The sequence below is a fragment of the Festucalex cinctus genome, chromosome 5 (assembly GCF_051991245.1).
Source record: "Festucalex cinctus isolate MCC-2025b chromosome 5, RoL_Fcin_1.0, whole genome shotgun sequence".
NCBI lineage: Eukaryota > Metazoa > Chordata > Actinopteri > Syngnathiformes > Syngnathidae > Festucalex > Festucalex cinctus.
In genome coordinates, this window is record NC_135415.1 from 15,400,772 (window position 1) to 15,423,152 (window position 22,381).

Below are 22,381 nucleotides of genomic sequence, written 5' to 3' on the forward strand. Positions count from 1 at the left end.
ATTGCCTAGTACCTGACGATTCGATTCGTATCACGATTCACAGGTCACGATTCGATTCGATACCGATTAATCCCGATACGAATTTATAAGTCGATTGTTGCGATTTTTTTCATTCAAATTTAGAAAATACTAATCAGTAAGCTTGTAGAGTGTAAGATTTATATGAAAATGTATTATTTATTTATATGAAATTTCAGACTTATAGAGGTTGTAATCTGTTTCATGTTTGAACAGCATTAAAATAAAATATTAAGGCTTAATGTTCCGTTCATATAACATTCTTCCATGCTCAAGGTGTGAATCCTAAAAAAAAAAAAAAAAAAAAATCGATTCTGCCGATTATTGAATCGATTCGAGAATCGCGCGATGTAGTATCGCGATATATCGCCGAATCGATTTTTTTAACACCCCTAATATATATATATATATATATATATATATATATATATATATATATATATATATATATATATATATATATATATGTATGTATATGTGTAAATATTTACGTTATATATGTATATGCTGCAAGAATGACAACAGGTCTACTACGCAGAACAATTGTACCTTGTACTTGTCACTATACATCACTGGCATAGATTAGATGAACAACGATATATAATTTGTAATCATTTTTGTGAAATTGTATAATTTCCGTTATTTTTTAAAAAATGTTTTTGACACTGAATCAAAAAAATAAATAATAAAAAAAAACCTCCAAGTGTTAAGCGAGAGTAGGAAGGCGGGCTTTACAAGGCGAGTGGGGTTAGAGTGGAAGATGGGAGTTTGTGACGGGATTGTGCGGGCTAATGTGAAAGCTAAAGCCAGCGTTAGGCTGCGGTAAGGCGGCGGTAATGAAAAACACCAGGGAAGACAATATCAAACGGCTCCTCTACATCCTGCAGTGGAGATTAGCCTGCAGCAAAAGGAGCGGGCCCAGTTTGTGGGTGGGGGGAGGAGCAGAGGTAGGCTTTAGCGCTGCTGATTGAGTCTCTTGTCAAGAGCGACATGCTTGCACTGGGAAAAGTTACTACTGTGACTGACGCCCTTTATACGCTCCATTTCGACACGTATACACACAAGTCTGCTTTGTATAGATACTGTACGTGCAGTCTGCTTGAGGAGGAATCCCACTAAATTGCAAATTCATCCATGAACTACTTTTTTTTTTTTATCATCACACTGTGCATTAAAGAATATTATGGGAGGACATTGTGGGGCTGGGGCGTTCTCCAAGTGTCCACTTCACGGCACATTCACCATATTGAGACTCGACTAGCTGTGCTGCATCTAAAAGGCACGATTCGAGTTGCTTTGACCCTGGTTGAAGCTGGTTGTGACCACTCTGACAGCGGCGCAGCCCCTACCTCTTGTAGATCTATTGACGAGGGGCAGACTGGCCTTCGGGAATTTTGCGAGTTAACTGAACTGGTCCATTTTCCGGCCGGTCGCCCGCCTGTTGATAAATATTAATCGGCGCCCGATGAATAGTTATCGCGGGATGTTGGCATGTCCGTCGTTTTGTCCACCTCCATCACTGACATAACCTTGTTCTTCAAGTTGAATTCTCACGGTATTTGTGAGTTCACAAACTCCTGAGAATACATCTTGGACGTTGGTTTTTAGCAATCTGAACCACCGGACCAATCACAGAGCAACATTGTGTCTGGGGGGCGGCGGCAGCTGTTACAAAACTAGGAAGTGCCGATAGGCACAACCATAGGAAACAAAGTATCCTAAGATGGACGCTGCAATTAAAGGGAGAGTTCACTGATTTAGCCCATTATAACAATAAAAAGTTAATATTTTGTCTATAATTAATTTGGTATTTTCATTATTTTTCATGTACAATTAATACCTTTAAAAACTCAAAACTCAGCTCATGACCAAACCTAGAAAACAGGTGAGCTGTGATTGGTTACCTGAGCCCTTGTGATGTATTTTTCAGTCGACAGCAAGTTGCAAAATGTGTTTTTAAAGGTACTAATTGTACATGAAAAATAATGAAAATATCAAATTTATTATAGGCAAAATATCAATGTTTGACTGCCCAAAATGGCTAAATAAGTAAAGTATCTATTTGATTCTGATCTCGTAGAATTACTCACTATTTTCTTGTTGAATGGTGAACAGCGAGAGGCGCTCAGTGCATTTTTATCTGGTAAAGATATTGATGCTTTTTTTTTTTTTCTCATTTTCATCTCTTGCCGTGATTGGTCAAAACAAACGTGAACAAGGTGCCGCATCGTCCAATCAGCTCGAAGTATTCCACACGTCCCACCTTTCCTGAGCATATCACTGTAGAGCAGTCTCAGATTTGTGGAAAACTCCCTTGAGTGAATCACAATTATCAATCTGGTTATTGCCAGGTTATCACTGACGTAGTATATAATATCGAGTAACGATTCAGTCTCATTTGTCCCACAGATGAAAATAGAGAAATGAGATAACCCCCTACATGCCGGCCATTTTGACTACAGTAAACACTGCCCCACTTGACGTTGTGTTATTTTGTGCACCTCATGGTTTTCATGGTTAACGGAAACAAGAATTAAATAACTGAAATTGAGAAAATATTATTGTTAATGAAAACCAGAACAGTCCCGCGACCCGACCCCGGATAAGCGGAAGAAGATGGATGGATGGATGGATGGATGTCTTTTTTTTTTGTATTTGTCAATATCGTGAGCTTTCGGGGATTTAATTTCTGTACGTCCGTACAGAAGAAGAAAGATCAAACAATTATTTTTGAATTGTAGTTTATTTACTTTAATATACAACACTAAGCGACACTTTAAAAAAATAAAAATCTTGTACTCAACAAATATTCCCTATATTTAAAGAAAATAATCAAATAAAAAGTTCTCAAAAATTTTATTAAAACTAACTGAATTAAAAAAAAAGTCAAAATGAAATGAAAACTGACTATAATGAAAAATTCAAAACTATTATAACCCTGGTGTGCACGTTTATCACTTCATCGACACATTCCGTTCACATTAGTTAGTTATGATGCTGGACACATCAAAAGGAGCAGCACAATGAATTAAATTGAAGCATTAAATCATATTGCACAAACTTTATTTAATTCTTTTACACTCTATTGAATTGCCTTATTACTCTCTTTTCAGTGCAATATTATAGAGTACAATTTCCTTATTTAAAAAACAAAATGTTTTTGATGTTTTTGGGGGGAGGCTGGGTTGGATTAGTGGCTCAAAGCACCACTGTATTTGTATACAAGCAATAAAAAGGTAAACATTCTTCAATATGTCACTCAAAATGCATTATTGTCTTTGCAAAGGGGTCATTTTAGATGCAGCTTTTGAATGGGATATGTTGTGCAGGTGCACCTAATATTTTGGCCAATGATGACATATTATGGGCACACAGACTTGCAATCACTCCTGGCATTCATCTCATCTCCACTTTAATCCAGTCATTACTATTTGTGATGAGATAAACACATGACTCGCGAGAAGGCAATTTTCTTCAAAGCGCCGACTTACTGTACTTTGGTGTGCGCGCACGTGGCAAGCGTGCACGCCTGTCTGTAATAAACCCATCGCTCCATGCGGCTAATCTTGTTAGCACCCGGCGCGCCCCCGTTCCTCCGTGGCTCCTTTTAATTGCTCGCGTGTTATTAATGAGCGGGGAGTGGGGAAATGGCTCCTAATTAGCTTGTCTCCTTGTGCAGCCATCTCAAGTGAAACGGTGGCACAAACACGCCTGGGATAATTAGAGCACTTCACTTGTCCAAGTATTTATCTAAATCACGGAGCAACAATTAGCGTGTCGTCAATTAGCAGCATGTGAAGTGTTGTGATGTCAATTTTGCCACCACTGACTTATTGGCGACATGCTAAGCACATGAGACTGCTTAACTGCGCTCATTACACACGAGTACAAATATATTGGGATTATTTTATTTCGTGGTGACTGAATCTTAACCCAGATCGGTAACATAAATCTTGGATTTTCCTCCAAAATGGGAAATGAACTAAAAACATTTAAATCAATACAAAATGTCACTGAAACAAAAATTTTTCTGTTGCTCGCAGAAATTCTTTGGGTTGTTACAATTTGATTTGACTGTATGTTAAATTTGGCATTCCTCAAGGTTCTGTACTAGATCCCTATAGTTTTTAAAGGGATACTTTACTAATTTTGCAATTTTCAGCAGTAAAATTTTAATATTTTGTGTATTCTTTTCATGGCAATTATAAGGATATTATAACACAATATTTTTGCAATTCATGGTCAGGGAAGATCACTATCAATACTTATACTGTAACAAATGCATACTTTTGAATAATAGATTCTGACGGAAAAATTATGTAATATATAACATAAGACATGCAATATATTATATGAATATTTTATGACACCTATCATATTGTAATAAATAAATGCTTTGTCATGACTGGGTCATGCAAGGGTTATGTTTGGATCATGACCGTAAGGTCAAGTGTCTGTTTTGAACTGATGTAACCAGCATCTAGTTTCAACTGGTCTTAACCTATGTGATGTCAGATGCTATGTGATGTCAAGAGTCTTTAATCTCTTTATCTGGTCAACAGTCAATCAGATAATTCCATGTCAGTCCTGTTCCCCACATGTCTAGCCACAACCAATCAGATCGATTCACTGTCTATATAAGCTGTCTTAGAAATGTGTGTGTTTGTCGGATTATTACCACTGTTCCTCTGTGCATCTCCGCAGCCCAAGGGGGCTTGGTGTCTCGTGATTCCCGATGCATTCTTGTTGTTTCTGGTCAAGTCAAGTTAGTTCCACGCCTTTTGATGTTATGTGAATAAAGTGTTAAAACTCATATTTGTGTCTGCGTTTTGGGATCCAACCTCAGAACGTGACATGCTTCTATGATGTATTTTTTAAAATCTCTTTATTTATTTATTTATTTATTTATTTAATAAGACAATATACAGTTCCGATTATTATACAAATAAGAGCTCACCCTGATAAATGCCTTGCACATATTAAATAAATGCCCCAGCCGTTATATGAGCAAGTGTTTCAAGAATCCCTTAACCAAAAACTAATTAAAGTGAATTATACTTTTTTTTTATAGTGCTGTAACAGCCTAATTAAGCGAAAGTGGTCCATTCCTGCGATCCGCTTCCTCACTTTACAACTCCCCAATGACACAATTCAATTGTATTTATATCTATTCCAAGTATTAGGTGTGTGCGTTTTCTCATGTGTGTTACTGTGTGAGGCTAACATACTATCATTTGAAGAGAGATCAGTGACAGCGCGCTACGACAAATTTAATTTGCACCTACAGCTAAGTGAAATGAGTGAGGGGAATTTTATGGGCCGAGACTAATTGCTGCCAGGTGATTTGTGTGCACGTGTGTGCGTTTGAATGCGGCTGTCGGCCTGCCAACGTCAATACTTGAGTGAATATTTAATGTGCGTGTTTATCTGTGTGTGTCTGTCGGTGTGTGATAACAGAATGTCAGCAAAGACAGTGGAGTTAATGAGCTGTTTTTCTTTTTTGCTACCAGGAGAGGAATGGGAAAAAAAGTGCACACAGTTGTGCGGCTAACCTGTCTGTGTGCTGTGTTGTGGAACAATACGTGTGCCTATGTACAGTGATATGCTAAATTAAATGTAATGACAGTGGATAAGGAGTGTTTATGGAGTGAAATTAAAAAGAAAAAAAAACTTGCATACTTTAACATTTAAATAATATGCAAATTTTATCCAAATTACAAAATGAAACTTTCCAATATAACCTACTATTTATTTACCAGTGTAGTAACCACAAAATTTGTGAGTTAAAGTGATATAAGATCATCAACAGACCATGAAGTTTCCCATTGTATATTAGCATTCAGAGAGTGGAGGCTAACAATAATAATAATAACGTAATACATTGTCGGAACCATGTGCTAAGTGGGTTTTACACAGACAATACAGCACATAGAGCTTCCCCAAAACACAGGAAAGTGTATTCTGAACTTCCTAAAGAGCACTTGGGCTGTAATTATTCCAAAATACTGTAAAACCTGCCACTCGGTTTTAGGTGTTGATCACTTAACCAGTAGAGGGCAGTCATGCACTAAATGACAGAAACAGGAAGTTATTGACTTACGTAGCTAAAAGCTAACTCTACCCTTCTTTACTTATGGAATAATATTGAAAGTATCGTCTGTAAGTGACTTTTAAGACACTATTACATGTGTAATGTAGATATAATGATGTATGTATGAACTAAATAGTAGTTAAAAGTTAGTGTTTGTTTACCTGAAGTGGTACTCTTTAGCGCGCTAATGCTAATCGCGGTTGCTAAACATTTAGCACAGGCTAATTTTATTGGTGTGTAATGTAATGAATATGTATAGAAGACAATAAATTATGAGTACTTATATCTATTCAATTCAATTTCGTCCAACCTGAGTGGATTAACAAGAAAATGTAATAATAATAATAATAATAATAATAATAATAATAATAATATTGTGATTTGTTTTGGGCTGTGCGATTATTCGATGGAATAATCCATAGGATAATCAATTTTAAAAAGATTCGATAATAACAGCACTAATTGTGTTATCAAAAAACTTGTACATTGAATATACTGTATGCTATTTACATATTTCTTTTTTTAAATATTAGGAATTATATGGTGTTAAGTGTTATATATATGGAATATATGGTTTAACATGTGTGCTTTCGATGAAAGATGAATTGCGATAAAGCCGAGGTGTAAAACTTTTCGAATGTTTGTGTTTTCTCAGGTGATGTAGTGCTGCAGTGTTTCCTCCGGACGCCTGTGTCCTCAGCAGGCGTACTCCTAAATTGGAAAGCTAAGCCTTTCATAAAGTTTAATAAAGCGCTGTTCTGAGGCTCGGGGGAGCTGGTATTAGTGACGGGGAACCACTGCTGGCTGTTCGCAGCAAATCACATCATCATAATGAGCGTGTGGCGTGGGAGTCAACACCACCATTTTAACCAAACCGCGCGCCCACCTCCCCTTGCACCGTTTTGTTGTCTTTATCATTCCTCTGACACAATATGGACGTCTTACCTCCATTGCCTTCGCCCCATTGGGGATTGGGGGGACTAGTGAGGGGAGCATTGTTTAAACGTCGTTGGCCAGCATGGACAGACTGGGGTTATTTCTCATTTCCAAAAGATCACAGGCGCTGTAAATGCTGCGACGGCACGGCGTGAATGCCAACGGCGGCGTGATTGGCAGCTTGACGGCGGCGGCAGCATTTGCATGGCATTTAGCCGGGCGGGCGACGGCCACCCCCCAACACCTAGGTGGGTAAATAAGATGACTTGTCTGTTCATACACACTCACGTGTGCAATCTCGCTCCTCAACAACCACGCAACCGTCTTGGCCTGCCAAAGCTCGGGCCATGCTCATAATTGTGTGGCATTTAAGCACAGCAAAGGGACACCTACTAGTGGTTTACATTATCGGACAATCATTAGGTACAATTACAGCTTACCAATGCTCCGTGCAGCTCGGCTTTTAGCGATGCAAAATTACCTATAGTTATGGAAATGTCAAATGCAAGTATTGGAATTGAATACATCGTGACTCATTTCTGCAGTTACTGGTCTGAATCAAAGCAATAGAAATAAGGGATAGAACTATGCCAAAAAATCGATTCACAAACGAATCGAGCTTCTCATTTATTAATTGAATCGAATCGGTATTTAATATCCAAAATCGATTTTATTTAAATTAGAAAGGACGAAGAAGGGGAAAAGGCAGTTGTAGCCCACATGCTGTTTTTGTGGAAAAAGGCACTTACAATACAAAATTAATAAATGTTTAAACAAAAAGAGACACTTTTATGTCTCTGTCTTTTTGGCTTCCAAAGCAGACTGGAGTAGATCATGACAATGTTGTGCATATCTGTAAAATGAAGCAGAAATCATTTGTCAATCAAATAATTTTGAATCGAAAATCGTTTGAATCGAAAATCGATTCTGAATCGAATCGTAGACCCAAAAATCGTAATTGAATCGAATCGTGAGACAGTCAAAGATTCCCAGCCCTAGAACTAACAAGGACAAAAAGGCCCCATGAAAAGGAAAAAAAATGTAAAGATATGAGAAAATTACAGATGCTCCATCATAACTGAGCTGTACCATTTGAACGTACATCAAAGTAGTGAGAACGCAGTAATAAAGTTGTTTGAACGCCATGGTAAAAGTCAGCGGAACATGCCAGTCATTCAAAAGCATTGATAAAGTCATTTGAACGTCATGGTAAAATAAATCGTTAAAACGTATGCTTTGTGCATGCGCAGGTCTGTGACATTTATGGGAAAAATTTAATGTTTTTAGCCTACGACTTTACCAATATGTTCGAATGATTTTATCAATACGTTCAAATGACTTTGCAGTACTTTTTAGCGACTTTGTCAACACATTTGAACGACTGTAGTATACGTTTGAAAGACATAGCCCAGTCGAAATGTGTTTACTCCACATTGACAGTTCCACGCTACCATAGAAAATAGTCCTGTTACAATTTCATTAAAAAAATTAAAATAAATAAAGCAAAACATCCCTTGTTTGGGCATAAGACTAGCAAAGAGAAGCGAGCTAGCTGAGGAGTCAGACATGGAATTAGCAACTTTTCTGATCAACAGATTAAATTTATCACCTCTTTTTGATTTTTAATTGATGGAACATAAAAACAAAAGCTTTAAACTGCTGGTAACAGTTTAGTTTCGTGTTCTAGTTACACTCCATTACAAATAAGTCGTGCTACCAACGCAGTAGTTGTTGTCTCAGCTTGTAGTGCTAATGCTAGATTAGTTTTGCTAGCGCTGCTATCTTGTTGAAGCTGGATTTTCATTCTTGCTATTACTACTTATCTGCTATTTGGGATCTTAATAAATTAGGACTTTTAGCTCAAGTGACACTTTCTTTGAACATTTTGTCTACACAGTTTTATTTACAAATTTACAATATAAAGGATAATCCATAATCTCCATTTTAGTAGCAATGGGTTACGGAAAGCTGGTTTACCCTTGAAAAAGCTAACGCTGACTTGCACTTTTTACTTTTTAATCTCCGTATGAATCAACATGCTGTTTATCCTCCCGTGCTTTTTTGTTTCTTTTGTCATGTTCTACCGGTTGTCAGAATTCACATTAAGCACTCCGGGACGTTTTATTTTTCGAATATTTTATCTGACTGAACACCGATTCGCCGCGCCGACACTTTTATTCACCTGGAATAATTCGGAAATGACAGCGGCGGCGGTGACAGCGAGGCAATAAGAAAAGTCGTGAGTAAAAAAAAAACAACAACAAAAAAAAACAGAAAAAACAAAACTTGTCAGGAAACAATAAATCAATAAGCCTTGCCAACGCATCCCGGCCGACTCCTTGACACCTGAAGCTCATTAAACGCAGCCTAACGTCAACTTAGAAGAAAAAGAGTACACAGAGGCTCCCCATTTCGCAGCCTATCACAGTAAGAGCTGCGGAGAAACCTTGATATATTGTATATACTAGAAATAAATATGATTGTCCTTTAATCTGATTTTATTATACTGGGGACTCCCGCTGGCGGCCCTTCTGAGGGCTGATGGCGTGTAATGTTATTGCAGGGGGGGGGTGCAGTGTGTTTCATATCCCCTTCTTGACGCTGTTTTATCGTGTCAGGGCCATTATTGTTTCTGTTGCTTTCTGCATTTATATGCACCCGTGTATATAACTTCATAAATCAAGTTATTGCGCTGTCTCTGTTTGCATATGCGTTTGTGCCTCCCCAGTGCTCTCTCCCAGTTCCGCCACGGCTGCTAATTTCTGCTCCTCGACGTACCACAATCCTCACAGGCGGGGTCGGCTCAAGGTATAAGCCAGGTAAGCACCTGTCTAGGGCCCCGTGACCACTACGGGCGGGTGGGGGGATCCCAAGAGCAAATAAGAGTCAACTGTAGGACTATGACGGTATATCGATATTGCGATAAATCCTGATACTTTTGTCTCCCAATAAATTATCGATACGCCTATGCAAGTATCACGATATTTGTGGTTAATTTACAGCCACTATAACGGCTCCATTGTTCATGACTTATTGAGCTATTGCTTGGCGGGCCACTAGGGGGAGCGCCTCGCAAGAGTGGCGGGGAAATGTACGGAAGTCTTCAGGCGAAGAAGACTCATGAGCGTACTTTTACTTGTGGAAGACATTTATATGTCCAGCAACTGACTCAGTTGTGTTTCTATGAAAAATGTGGATTATATCTTCAATTTTAACATTTTAAAACATTTTTTTATGTTTCGACTATATAGGAATATTAATACTGATTTAATATTATATTTAAGTAATTTTATTTATTTACTTTTTTCAGTGTTGCACAAAAAAAAAAAAGTCAGTTAATAAAATGAAACAATTAACTTTGTAACTGACTGACATGTTGCATGACAATAGTGTTTAAGAAAGACACATTTTTTGACAGAAAGTGATCTCTGTTAAGAAGATGTTTATATTTGTTTAAAAAAAATACTCTAAAGTTCTCATTGGAAAAACATCACTTTATGTCTTGAGTAGTTTTATCGTAGATTATCGTGGATTTATTACCACGACCAATATATTGATAATCGCGGCATCGCCATATTGTGAGATAATCGTTATCGTGAGCCTTGTATCGCATATCATATAGTATCGTGAGGTACCCATAGATTCCCCACCCCTGGTCAACAGTGTTCATCTATTTTACTTTATTTACTGATTTTAACATAATTTAAAAACTATTTGTCACTTGACACATTGTTTCAAGTACTTCAATTGTATTATTACATAATGTCCCTTAAAAGTGAAAGTAAAATTGTAAAATCCCGTATATAACACGCACTCGTATATAATAACCCCCCCCGAAATAACCCTGAAAAAGCTTTTTGATTTTGATTCCACATGCTTTTTTTTGTGTTTTTAGATTTATTTTATTTTTATTGGTAGTATATCCTGCAATCCTGACTGACTGTCCTGCTTCCATGCACTTGGGTACTCTACTTCTGCTGCAAACTCCACCTCCAAAGAATGTATGCCCATTCAGCAGTAAAAAAAAGTTGGGTAAATGGGACCCACCCAAATTTTTGATTTATTTAACCCAAAAAGTTGGGTCAAATGAATAACCAAGAAAACAAAACAAAAAAAATGGTTAGTATAAATGGGTTATTAATTTAATGAAAAGTTGGGTCAAATTAAATTAATAACCCACAAATCAACCCAGTTGGGGTTGATTTGAAGTTTAGTAATTTGACCCAACTTTTCGGGTTGATTAAAGGAAAAAAAAAAAAATGAGCTGACCAAGTTTTTTGAGTTATTAAACTCAAAAAGTTGGGTCAAATGTAATTAATAGCCTACAAAGTGACCCTTTTTTTTTTTTAGGTTGTTTATGGGTTATTAATTTCATCTAAGCTTGTGGGTTAATTGAATAACCCAATCGAAAAAAATGATTTGAACCAACTTCATGAGCAATTTAACCCTAAAGGTTTGGTCAAATTAAATTAATAACCCACGAAGCAAGCAACCCTTTTTTTTTGGGGGGGGGGGGGGGGGGGGGTGTTGTGGATTATTTATCTCACCCAACTTTTTGGGTTAATTGAATAAACCAATAGAATTGCATCAAAAATAATTTGAACCAACTGTATGAGCAATTTAACCCAAAAGGTTGGGTAAAATGTTATACATTTTACCCAACCTTTTGGGTTAATTGAATAACTCAATCGAATTGCGTCAAAAATGATTTGAACCAACTTTCTGATGTACTTAAGCCAAAAGATTGGTTAAAATTAAATTAATAACCCATGACGGAACCCTTTTATTTTGGGTTGTTTGTGGGTTATTTATTTGACACAACTTTTTGGGTTGATTAAATAAAACAACCCAAAATAAATTGGTTGCTTAGTGGGTTATTTTAACTTGACCCATTTTGGATTAATTGAATAACCCTAAAAAAGTTGGGTCGGTCCTTTTACCACCCAGTTTGGGTTATTTCTGACCCAACTGTTTTTAGAGCGTGAGTATTTTTACCTTTCTCGTTCTGCTCAGTTAATGAAGCAGGCATACTGCAAAAAAACTTTTTTTTTTAATTTTTTTTTATATGTGCGCGCGCCTGCTGGACCGCATTGCCAGCTTGCATGGCTGCTGTGCACTCAGACTGAACTAAACGCTCTCCGCATCATTGAGCAGCATTACCAACCTCCTCCCCGCTCATCACTCTCACTGGGTGCGGCAGGTGTGTGTGTTTGTGAGCGCGTGTGTTTACAGGACCGGGGCTAAGTAGAATGTCAAATAAATCAACCTGTCTGTCCCTGACTGCATTACTCCCCCATCACTCGTCGCCGCTCATATTTTTTACCACTTTTCTCCCTCCATCACGCTCTCTCTCGCTCTGCTTTATGTCCTGTAATTCTCCTTTTAAAGCTCATGGGGGGGTGTCATGTGTCCCCTGATACATCACTGTCCTCTGCAGATCACACTTGTGCATAGATACTCTTGCGGCGCTGATGCTATTTTTGTATTTGCGACACCTGCCACAGGTATTGCAGTATATATATCTGCATTCAATCTGCATTCAGACGGAGCAGACGTTGTGTCCCGGACCGATGTGCTTGTCCTCCTGAATGGTGGCTGATTGAGACACATGGACTGCCCTTTGTGAGCTGATCTCGTTGCCATTGATTACCTATCAGGGTTTTTGATTGCATCCAGGAAGTAATTCTTTTAAATAGGCCCTAATGGCCTCCAATCTGGGCTGATGACGCCCTGCGAGAGTCCAATTGCGGGTCCATTTAGGCCCTTTCAGACCTCTCGGTGAACACTGTGAAGAATCGTGCCCATAGATCACTCCACAGTTGCGTGACCGGCATCATGTCGCCTTCTTACGAACAAGCGTTACTTTTCCGTTTCCATGTACGTAGGGAGCTTGCGTATGCTGTTCCATGGACCTTGTTAGAAAAAAATACTTTGCGCTTATAAAATGTAGCTTGTGTTATTAGAGATGCAACAATTAACTCATTTGCTCCCAAAAACGTATAAACACATTCTATTTTAAATATTTTAAATGTCCCAAAGATGTATTTATACATTTTCTTATGTTTTTTTTTATTTTTATGCTAGAGCGTACAGAAGGCTTTGATGCAGCCTCTGAACTGCAGAGAAGGGTTGAAGACAACGGTAGTTATTACAAAAACGGCCAGCAGGTGGCAGCAGAGTATGAGATCAACCAGGGCGATGTTGCAAACAAGCTTATTTCTCCACAGTTCTAAACAAATTTGTGAATAATGATGAAACTTAGCTATATTCTAATGCTAATTGCTGCAAAACGGAAACATATAGAAACGTACATTTTTTTCCCCGATGAAAGAAGAAACTGTAATCTTTCTTTTGGTAGGTTCCGTGTTTTTATAGCAATAGAACACAATATTCTACGAGCCTTGCAAAATCAGTCTAAATCCAGTAAAACAGCTGGGTGTGAAGGGGATTGCTTCCGTGAAAATGGCAGGAAGTGAATGAGTTAATCGACAACTAATCGATCAACAAATGAATTGATTATTTTTTGTTATCAATGAATTATATAGATATCTTTTATATTTTAACATTTTCCAAATGCTCAGAAAGTAGTAATAAATATCCTCCACTTTCTGTAGTCCTCATGAAAGTAGACCGTTTATTATTGTTTGAAATCAAAATACAACAATTAGTTTTACTTTGGACAACAATGATCAAAGTTTGTGCCTATTTTCCTCATTACAGACCAAACCAAACCAAACTGTAAGTAATGTGGAATCAGACGATATGTACCCCAGGAGGCGCGAATTTTTTAAGCTAGTTGAAATTTGAACAATGTAAATTGGAAGTTTGTGGGAGTTGTTAGGCGGCAAAAAAGTGTGGAGAATAAAAATTATAATAACATATGTGGGAATGCTTCAGCATTCCCACAACAAGTAAATGGCAAGATATCTGTGAATAATGTCAGCCATGCATGTGAAATGGGCAATTAGAGACCGTTTTGCACCCACGATCATAAGTCCACATTGGTGTTGTTTTTTTTTTTTTAACAGTGTTCCCTCGCTATAACACGGTTCAGTTTTCGCGGTCTCGCTATATCGTGGATTTTTTAAGTGCAATTTTGCATGCATTTTTTTTTTTTTCACAGTAAGGTACGTATTTTATACAATTTATGGCGTTTTTAACATTGAGAATGTTTAAGCAAGAAAAAGTGTGAGAAAATGTAAATGCCTCAATGAGAAAAGTGTATAAACTGTGTGGTGAGGGATTTTAGTGCCTTAAAACATGTATAATACATGTAAAACATAAAGCGAACTACTTTGCAGACTTCATATTATTTTAAAACGAAGGAATACTGTAAAGAGATAGGGCCTTGGAAAAAAAAATAACTACATAAAACCACAATAATGACAAAAAAAATTGTAATTTGGGTTATTTTTCCAAAACCGTTCAGCCCCCATAAACTGTAACCTAAACTGTCACACAATGCAGTTCTAGTAAAAGACACTGGCAGAGATATCCTAGGTAATTCGGTTCCCGAAAGGTGAACGATGCAGTCAGGAGGCGAACCAAGCGATTTAAGGAGGCCGAGACGAGGTGAAATCCTGCTTTTAAGTGGACGTGACGAGCGCAGGTTTCTAATATGCTGGGGAAAAAAACGACGTGAGAGAAGAGCTTTGACAAATCTGTTAAGGATAAGAGAGAGCAGGCTCGGGAAGCGGGGGGTCGCTGGATCATCAGAATGTCGGCCCGTGTTATTATAGTCTGAGTTGGACAGCAGCGTGAGGGGGGAGGAAGAGGGGAGGGGAGGACGCGGCAGACAGGAAGAGGACTCGCCGTCTAATCCTCCAATTTTCTTACATTACTAACCCCCGACGGCCCCACCTCGGTCGACGAATGAAACCGGAGATAGCGGCGGCTTCTTTCTGAGATTGACTTGCACGAGCAAAACACACAAGAAGGGGAAGCAAGACAGAGACCTGCTGCACTTGGTGGACCCCCGACATGAATGATGCTGTGCAAGGCTCCTAGCATGTGTTTTTGTTTGCATACATAGAATTGTGTCAGTAGCAGCTATACAAAGAAGACCTTCAGCGATCAATAACTTCCTGCCGATAAGAGACAAATCAGATGACGGGTATATTAAATTAAGATATCGTTTTACCTGATGGATCACACTGGAGAATTTCATCGGCACTTTCTGCTTCACTTGCTTGTTGCGACGCTCGTCTCTCTTTTAAAAACAAAACGAAACTTTTTTCTTTTTTTTTTAACCTTGGGTCAAATTTGACTTGTTTTGACTTTGACAACAATAATTAAAAAAAACTAAAAGTCATTCTTTCATCCGGAAATTTGATGACTTTTCCTAAAGTGACCCAAAATACACAAATATGAAAATATAAATTTGTGATTGTATTGTGCTAGTGTTACCAAGTTTGTGTAGACTGAGGCTGTTTCAGCTCAAATTAAAAAAAATAATACTGAAAATAATCCATGAATTGGATAAACATTTCCAAAATAAAAGTATGCATTTGCAAACATTTTATTTTGATTAAACACAAACTATAAAGAGTCTACTTAGACGAAGTTATCCAGAAAAGAGAAATGTACTACTACTGAGAGGCTAAAATTATGAGGATTTGGTCAAGTTGTGGATTAAACACAACCCATGGTAGAAGTCCCAGAAATAATTTCGAAAAGCATATTGATGTGACAATAGGCAAGCGTGGCTATTTTTTACAAATAGGACTCGATATACACGGTTGTAGTTGTCAAGATGGACAGTGACTTTAAACTGGACCGGCAAATTGCCGCTGTTGTCAAATCCAGCTTTTTTCATCTTAGGCAGCTGGCTAAGATAAAGAATCTCCTATATTAGCAGCACTTAGAAACGGTAATCCATGCCTTTGTTACATCTCAGATGGATTACTGTAATGCACTTTATTTTGGAATCAGACAGTCCTCCTTCCAGCATCTCCAGCTTGTCCAAAATGCTGCTGCTTGTCTCCTTACTGGTGCCCGTAAGAGGGAACACATAACCCCTATCGTGGCCTCTCTTCACTGGCTGCCCGTGAAATTTAGAATCCACTTTAAGATTTTTCTATTTGTTTTCAAATCTCTCGATGGTCTTGCTCCACCTTATCTTGCCGAGCTCCTGTAGCCCTACACACCTGCCCGGTGCCTTAGGTCAGCAGACCAGACTCAATTGAAGGTACCGAGGGCTAAGCGGAGGCTTAGAGGAGATCGAACCTTTGCAGTTGCTCGTCCCTCCCTTTGGAACGACCTTCCACTAAATATTAGGCAATCCCCCTCTTTATCCTCCTTTAAAAATTTGTATACGCACTTCAAAATGTTTGCTTTGTTCTTGTTTTGTTACCTTATTCTTTACTGCACAACCGATATTTATGTTTATGTACAGCACTTTGTATACAGCAATGCCTGTTCTTAAAGCGCTTTATAAATAAAGTTGAGTTGAATTGAGTTATTGCGTGAACTCAACTCTCCAGCGTGAATCCCATGTGATCTTGTGGTCTGGTGGGTGCAAGTTTCCGGACACGCAACGCACGCGGTGTGAATTGCAGTCCGTGGGATACGGAATACGGAAAATGCACCGCATCCGTTCTGCAGCCAGTGTTAATTGGGCGTAAGTCAATGTTACATCAGCCCACATCAGTACAAGAAATAAATCAAATCACATAACGTCAAACCACATCCATATCTGCTGCATTTGAAGGGTTAAGCAACTTTTTGCCTCTATAATACTTCCCCGTATAAAACGTCCTTTGTCTGGGTCACCTCGTAGCGACAAGCAGACTTTTCCCGTCCTGTCTCCTCTTCCATCTAAAAGCCTAATCAGCCACTCGGCAGGGCCCTGGCCGCTAACCAGGACTAATTCTGCCTCCTGCCGGCTGGTGACACACGCTGGGGCCGCCATGATTGGCTGTTTAGCACCGGGGGGTACACCTTGATTGTCTGCTTAGCATATTTTCTCGCCTTATTCTTAGAGCACATCGCCACGCTACACGCGCAGAAAAAAAAAAAAAACGCGGCAGCCGACGCTGCAAAAATATCAGCCGCCTTTGTGTCCAATTTCTGCCAACCGGCCCTCTGTTCTTCTTCATGGCCGCGCTCGGCGGATTCCGGCGCGAATGTCACCCGGACGAGCAGAGGCGAGCTAATTAGCGGTTAGCCGTGTTTGTGTTCTCCGCCGATGACAGGATCATTTAGTCTGGTCTCCAGCTGGCTGTGTTTGCCGGTGCCATCTCATTAGCATGGCAAATTAGTCCCGCTCAGTCAGGGTTCCGCCGCGCCCGATGAGAGGTGACTGGAATGTGAACCAATCAAGCGGGCAGGGAAGAGTCGCACAACTGTGGAAACAGAGATGTTGGAACCGTTGCTAACGTGTCACTTTTTGTTTCCCTTCTCGACGGTTTCATGCTGAAAAATCAAACGCAGCATTGATATTGAGCTAATTGGTTGTGGTTATTAGGATATTTAGTTTAAGATTGCGATTATTATTCTAAAATGAGCCCATCATGTGGGGAAAAAACATAACATAAAGTGACAGTTGGAAACAGTGGAAAGGTTGCAAGCAAGGGGAGTTAAATGCCTTGCTCAAGGGACCTCAGACATTTTTTTTCTCGAGAGGGCGAAAAAGAGGCGTCCATTTTAGGTGAGGGGTTTATTTCAGTGGAAGATGTACTCTATCATTCATTTGATTGTTTTTAATTTAACACCTCTGACACAGTACAACAGATTATTTTTTTTTTTACAATTTGGTGATTTTTCTCTCGACAACGTAAAACAAGTAAAATATTCTACCTGTAATTCATATCTTTATTGTAATCATTAAAGCAGGATGAGCGTGTGCAGTGGATATACATTTTTGAAGATGTCATCATAACATTAAATGTAAAAAAAAAAATTAACACATAACAGGTGCGCTTCAAATTTAGCGGGCAAAATATGTTGGGGAAGAAAAGCCTTTTTAAGTCGGTGATTAATCATGATTATTCAAAATTCTAAGATGTGATTAATCTTATTAAATAATTTCATCGTTTGACAGCTCTAGTTTTTACTTAATTTTCGAACATATTGAATTTTCAAACGTATTGGTATAGTGTGAACCAAAAAGTAGTTTTGTCACTCGCACATCCGCGAATCACTATTTTTCAAAAACATTATTCGGAATTTTTTTTGCTGCTCTTTTATGGGAGCCTGGAATGGATCAATGGCATTTCCATTCTTTTCAGTGGGGACGGATGATTTGAGATATGGGTGTTTTGAGTTATGAGGGTGGCCAAGGAGCTAATTTGACTCCATTTGAGGGGGCGGGACCGATTTTGAGCACCAGATGCTGATGCTCCCGCAGGCTTGTCACTGTGATTGAGCCCATCCTTAAATGTCGTACACGGTTCACACATACACACACACACACACACATGCACCGCTTTCACTGTGCAGAGGCAGGATTAACCTGCTGCTCGCGGAGTAAATCCAGTGCTGCCTCCGCCTCTCCGTCTCCCCGTCTGGTTATCCCTTCACACGAGCGCCCCGTTCAAAGGGGACGACCGCCGGGGATTAATGACGTGTTAAGGGGGCGACAATGGAGGATTTAGATGCAGCTTGCAGTAAGGACAGGAGATTTGAGAACACGGGCCACCGGTTGGTGCTCGCTCAAGTATGATTAGGTACCAGCAACCGCCCACCCTACACACACAAACGCACACACACACACGCAAAATATAGCATGATGGACAGGTTATGTATTATCATTGCATGTGCCGAGAGAATAGCGTGGTGGCAAGCTGGTGCTATAGTAAATAACACCTTGAAAACCCTGTTGACCTTCAACTCAACAGCAGCAACCACCCAGAATCAACTGGAGGAGCCTATATATTGTTTTCACATGTTGACGCATCTTCACCGATTTTTAAAATGTTTGACCCTACTCATGATGAGGATAAACATCGATGTGCTTACTGCTCTTAGTCCAGATATCTAACACATAGCGATTTCTCGATAGACAATCGTATTAGCCTCCTCATACAAAAAAAAAAAAAAAAAGAAAAAAAAAAAGAAAAAAAAAAGGATGACATTTGTAGTACCATGGCTGACCTTCGAGAGGCATCATGGTGCCATTGGCCATCCAGATTGTGTGCAAAGAAGTAGACAAAAAGTATTAAAAGTAGTGTTGTTCCATTACTGGTACAATATCGGCAGAGGCCTCGATACTGCATTAAAACAGTGGTATCGGTATCGGTCAGTACTCACAAGTAATATGCCGATACCATTAATTCCAACGCTAATATAGGATTTTGGATGTAGCATCTTGTGTCTTGCTTGTGCACGACATTCACTGATATGTGACATGTTCACTACATGCCGATCTAGGATATCCTATTGGCCCTTGAATGTTCTGAACCAATAGCAGGACAGCTTTTTCATGTTGAGGAAAATAAACCTTAGGTATCGGTATGGTATCAGTATCGGCCGATACTGCAAAGCTGGCTATCGGAATCGGTATCGGGGGCCAAAAAACGGTATCGGAACAACACTAATTCAAAGCAGAAGCTAAGCTAGCTGTTAGCTTGTCTGGTGGTTACATTGTAGTTGAAAACTACTCTTGTCATTTTTTATGTGGTGGATATTTTGTGAGCAAGTTATATATATATATATATATATATATATATATATATATATATATATATATATATATATAGTCCATATCATTTTGCAATCACCATAGCCTTAATACATTTTGAATAATTATGAATGCCAGTCCTGACCCTTTTTTCCCCAACAAGACTGGGAAGGAAAACTCATTCTAAACACACACAAGATAATTGCTCAGAAAAATCTTGCGACCAGTAAGAGAAGCTAAATGTGTATCCCACTTGCCATATTTTCTTGATCCTCTGCATCGAATGACTAATGTTAGTGCCGCACTCATGACCTGAGAGAGGCGTTGAAACACTATTATGAATCCAACTTGAGTTCCAGAACCAACTGCAGTGGTACCCAAAGGGGGATTCCAATGCGCTGCAGTCCTGATTGCACGAAATTCCGTACGTCCTCCATTGTTGTCTTTTGTTTACATTCATCTTCATGCTTGAATTCACTGGCGCGTCACATCCTGTCGCACCTACAAAACCCATCCCGCAACGGAAACACAACCCAGATTATGGTTTACCCTTACAAAAAAAAAAGCGCAGATGCAAGCCACACTGAACTTTACCGCTCGGTGGAAACATGACTCTTGATGCAGCTACTGCTCTATTCATGTAGCAGCACAAAAAACGTTTGTAGTTTGTAGGGCAGGTAATAATCAGAGGAAACAGTTTCCAATGACCTTTAAAACTGTGCCATCAGATGTAGTTGGAATGAATCATTGAGTTTTGACATTGTAACATACAAACATTTACTCGTTCCCACTAAGTAAGGCTAGATTGACACTGCACATGTGCATTCATCATCAAAATGGCCACATGAGCAAGTTTAGTCTACTATGTGTGGGACTGTGTTTGCCCTCACTGGGCGTTCTGGCAGTCAGAGCTACTGGAAATTTGCTGAGAAAAAGTAGACTAGATTTTAGACCATGTCTATCTAGTGGCGCAGGTAGTGTAACGCTGTTTTGGTGGCTTTGATCGAGGGGCCGGCTGGCAGATTCGGGGCCCCACGGTCGAGTGTAGTGTATGTCATAAATATGACAATGTGGGGCAATCTTCTTAATCATTGTAGAAATAAATTCATTAAATTTGCTCTATGTAACAAATTGCCACAAATTAGCTTTACAGTAGCCTTTTTATTTGCCCATTTATGACTAATTAGTAGATTAAGATTTTAGCTTTTCACAGTGGCCCAATAGTTTTCAGATTGGATTCGGATTCGAATTATCCGCTCTCTATCTGCGGATGTGATGTTATGTGTGCATTGTGTACGTGACGTACGGGGAGTGTAGATTTATTTTTCGGCCACAGGTGGCAGTAGCAAATCAAAAATACATTTTTGGTCTTCAACACTCAGAGGTGGAAAATCCATGTCCAGAAACTTAATTAAAGCCTTGCCACAATTTGGCGTTAGCCCCAGGTGCTAGCTAGCTATCTCCCTAACTATCTCCCATGGTGCTTATTTACCTGCTAAGGAGCTAGTTAGCTAGCATCAGGGGCTAACACCAAACTGGAGAATGGTTTTTATTTTCTGGACATGGATTTGCCACCTCTGTCAACAGTATTAAAGGATTTTTTTTTCATTATTCAACTAAAGATGGCAACCCGCATCAGCTTCTCAGCTCCCCCAAATCCCATCTTCAGCCCAATCTACTGGGTCAAAATCATTAACCCAATTTTGGGTAAAAGTAGCCCAATCTGCTGAAAATCCACAGCTACCCAGCGAGTGTTTTAGGATAACAATCCAGCAGTTTTAAGTCTGTGTCAATGCGAGTGTGAATGTTTGTTTGTCTACATGTGTCCTACGATTGACTAGTGACCAGTTCAAGGTGTACCCCACCTGTCACCCAAAGTCCTCTGCGAGAGACTCGAGCTCACCCGTGACCCTGACGAAGATGCATGGAATGAAAAATGGATGATTGGATAGTTACGAACTGGGCTTGTGCGTTTGCTCATGGGAGTGGAAAAACCAAAAACGAATTGGGTCACGTTGAGCACGTAGGTGCAAATCCAGCCTATGGTTTACGGTTACTCATTGTACTGGATTTTGCAGCCAGCACTCCAGCTGTGCTCAGGCTCGCATTTAAGGACATGCACGAAATGAAACACGGCTCACCTTAGCTGAAATAAATCTCTTCGTGTGGCATAGTGGACAAGAGCAATATGTTCATCTTTTTTTTTTTTTTTTGGATTTGTTGTGCTGATGATAAGCAGTGATAGGCTGACAAAAGCCGAGCGTTAGTCACCGCACCCTGACCCCTCCCGTTTCCTTCTTACCGCCACACACACATATACACACTGACACTCGTATCCAGCCCGCTACCCGTCTCAAAAACCTTCTCCCGTCCAATCTCCTGTGCATCAGCTGCCAAATGAAGTTCCTCTTTAGAAGACCCCCCCCCCCCCCCAAAAAAAAAAAGCCTGGGCTGTCAAATCGTCAGAAGCCCGGTGGCCGGCGGCATCGGCAGCCCTTGTGTTGAAGCCAATAATCCGGCGTCGGGGCTTGAGGCGCGCAGAGCGCCGTGATTGACAGGCTTCGATATGAGGCCCTCGCCTCACTTGACATTTGGGTTTCATAAGGTCTGGAACAAAAGGCAGGGGCAAAATAATCAGAGACGGGCGCAGGCAAATAAATCTGTTTATTCCTCCTCACCTAACACCTCCCCCCGCCCACCCTCGCCTCCTCCCTCAC

General features: G+C 39.6%; 1 protein-coding gene across 2 annotated transcripts in view; it reads left to right on the top strand.

Moving 5' to 3' along the window:
* Window positions 1-9,820: 9,820 nt before the first annotated feature.
* Window positions 9,821-22,381, top strand: part of LOC144019397 (transducin-like enhancer protein 4) — a 46,840-nt gene continuing 34,279 nt past the window's right edge. Inside the window, exon 1 of one of the 2 annotated variants that reach the window (XM_077522432.1) lies at window positions 9,821-9,864. The gene's annotated coding sequence lies outside the window, so the exon portion shown is untranslated. Of the gene's footprint in view, window positions 9,865-18,692; window positions 18,712-22,381 lie in introns of those variants that run through there. The other variant, XM_077522431.1, reaches the window with a different exon arrangement.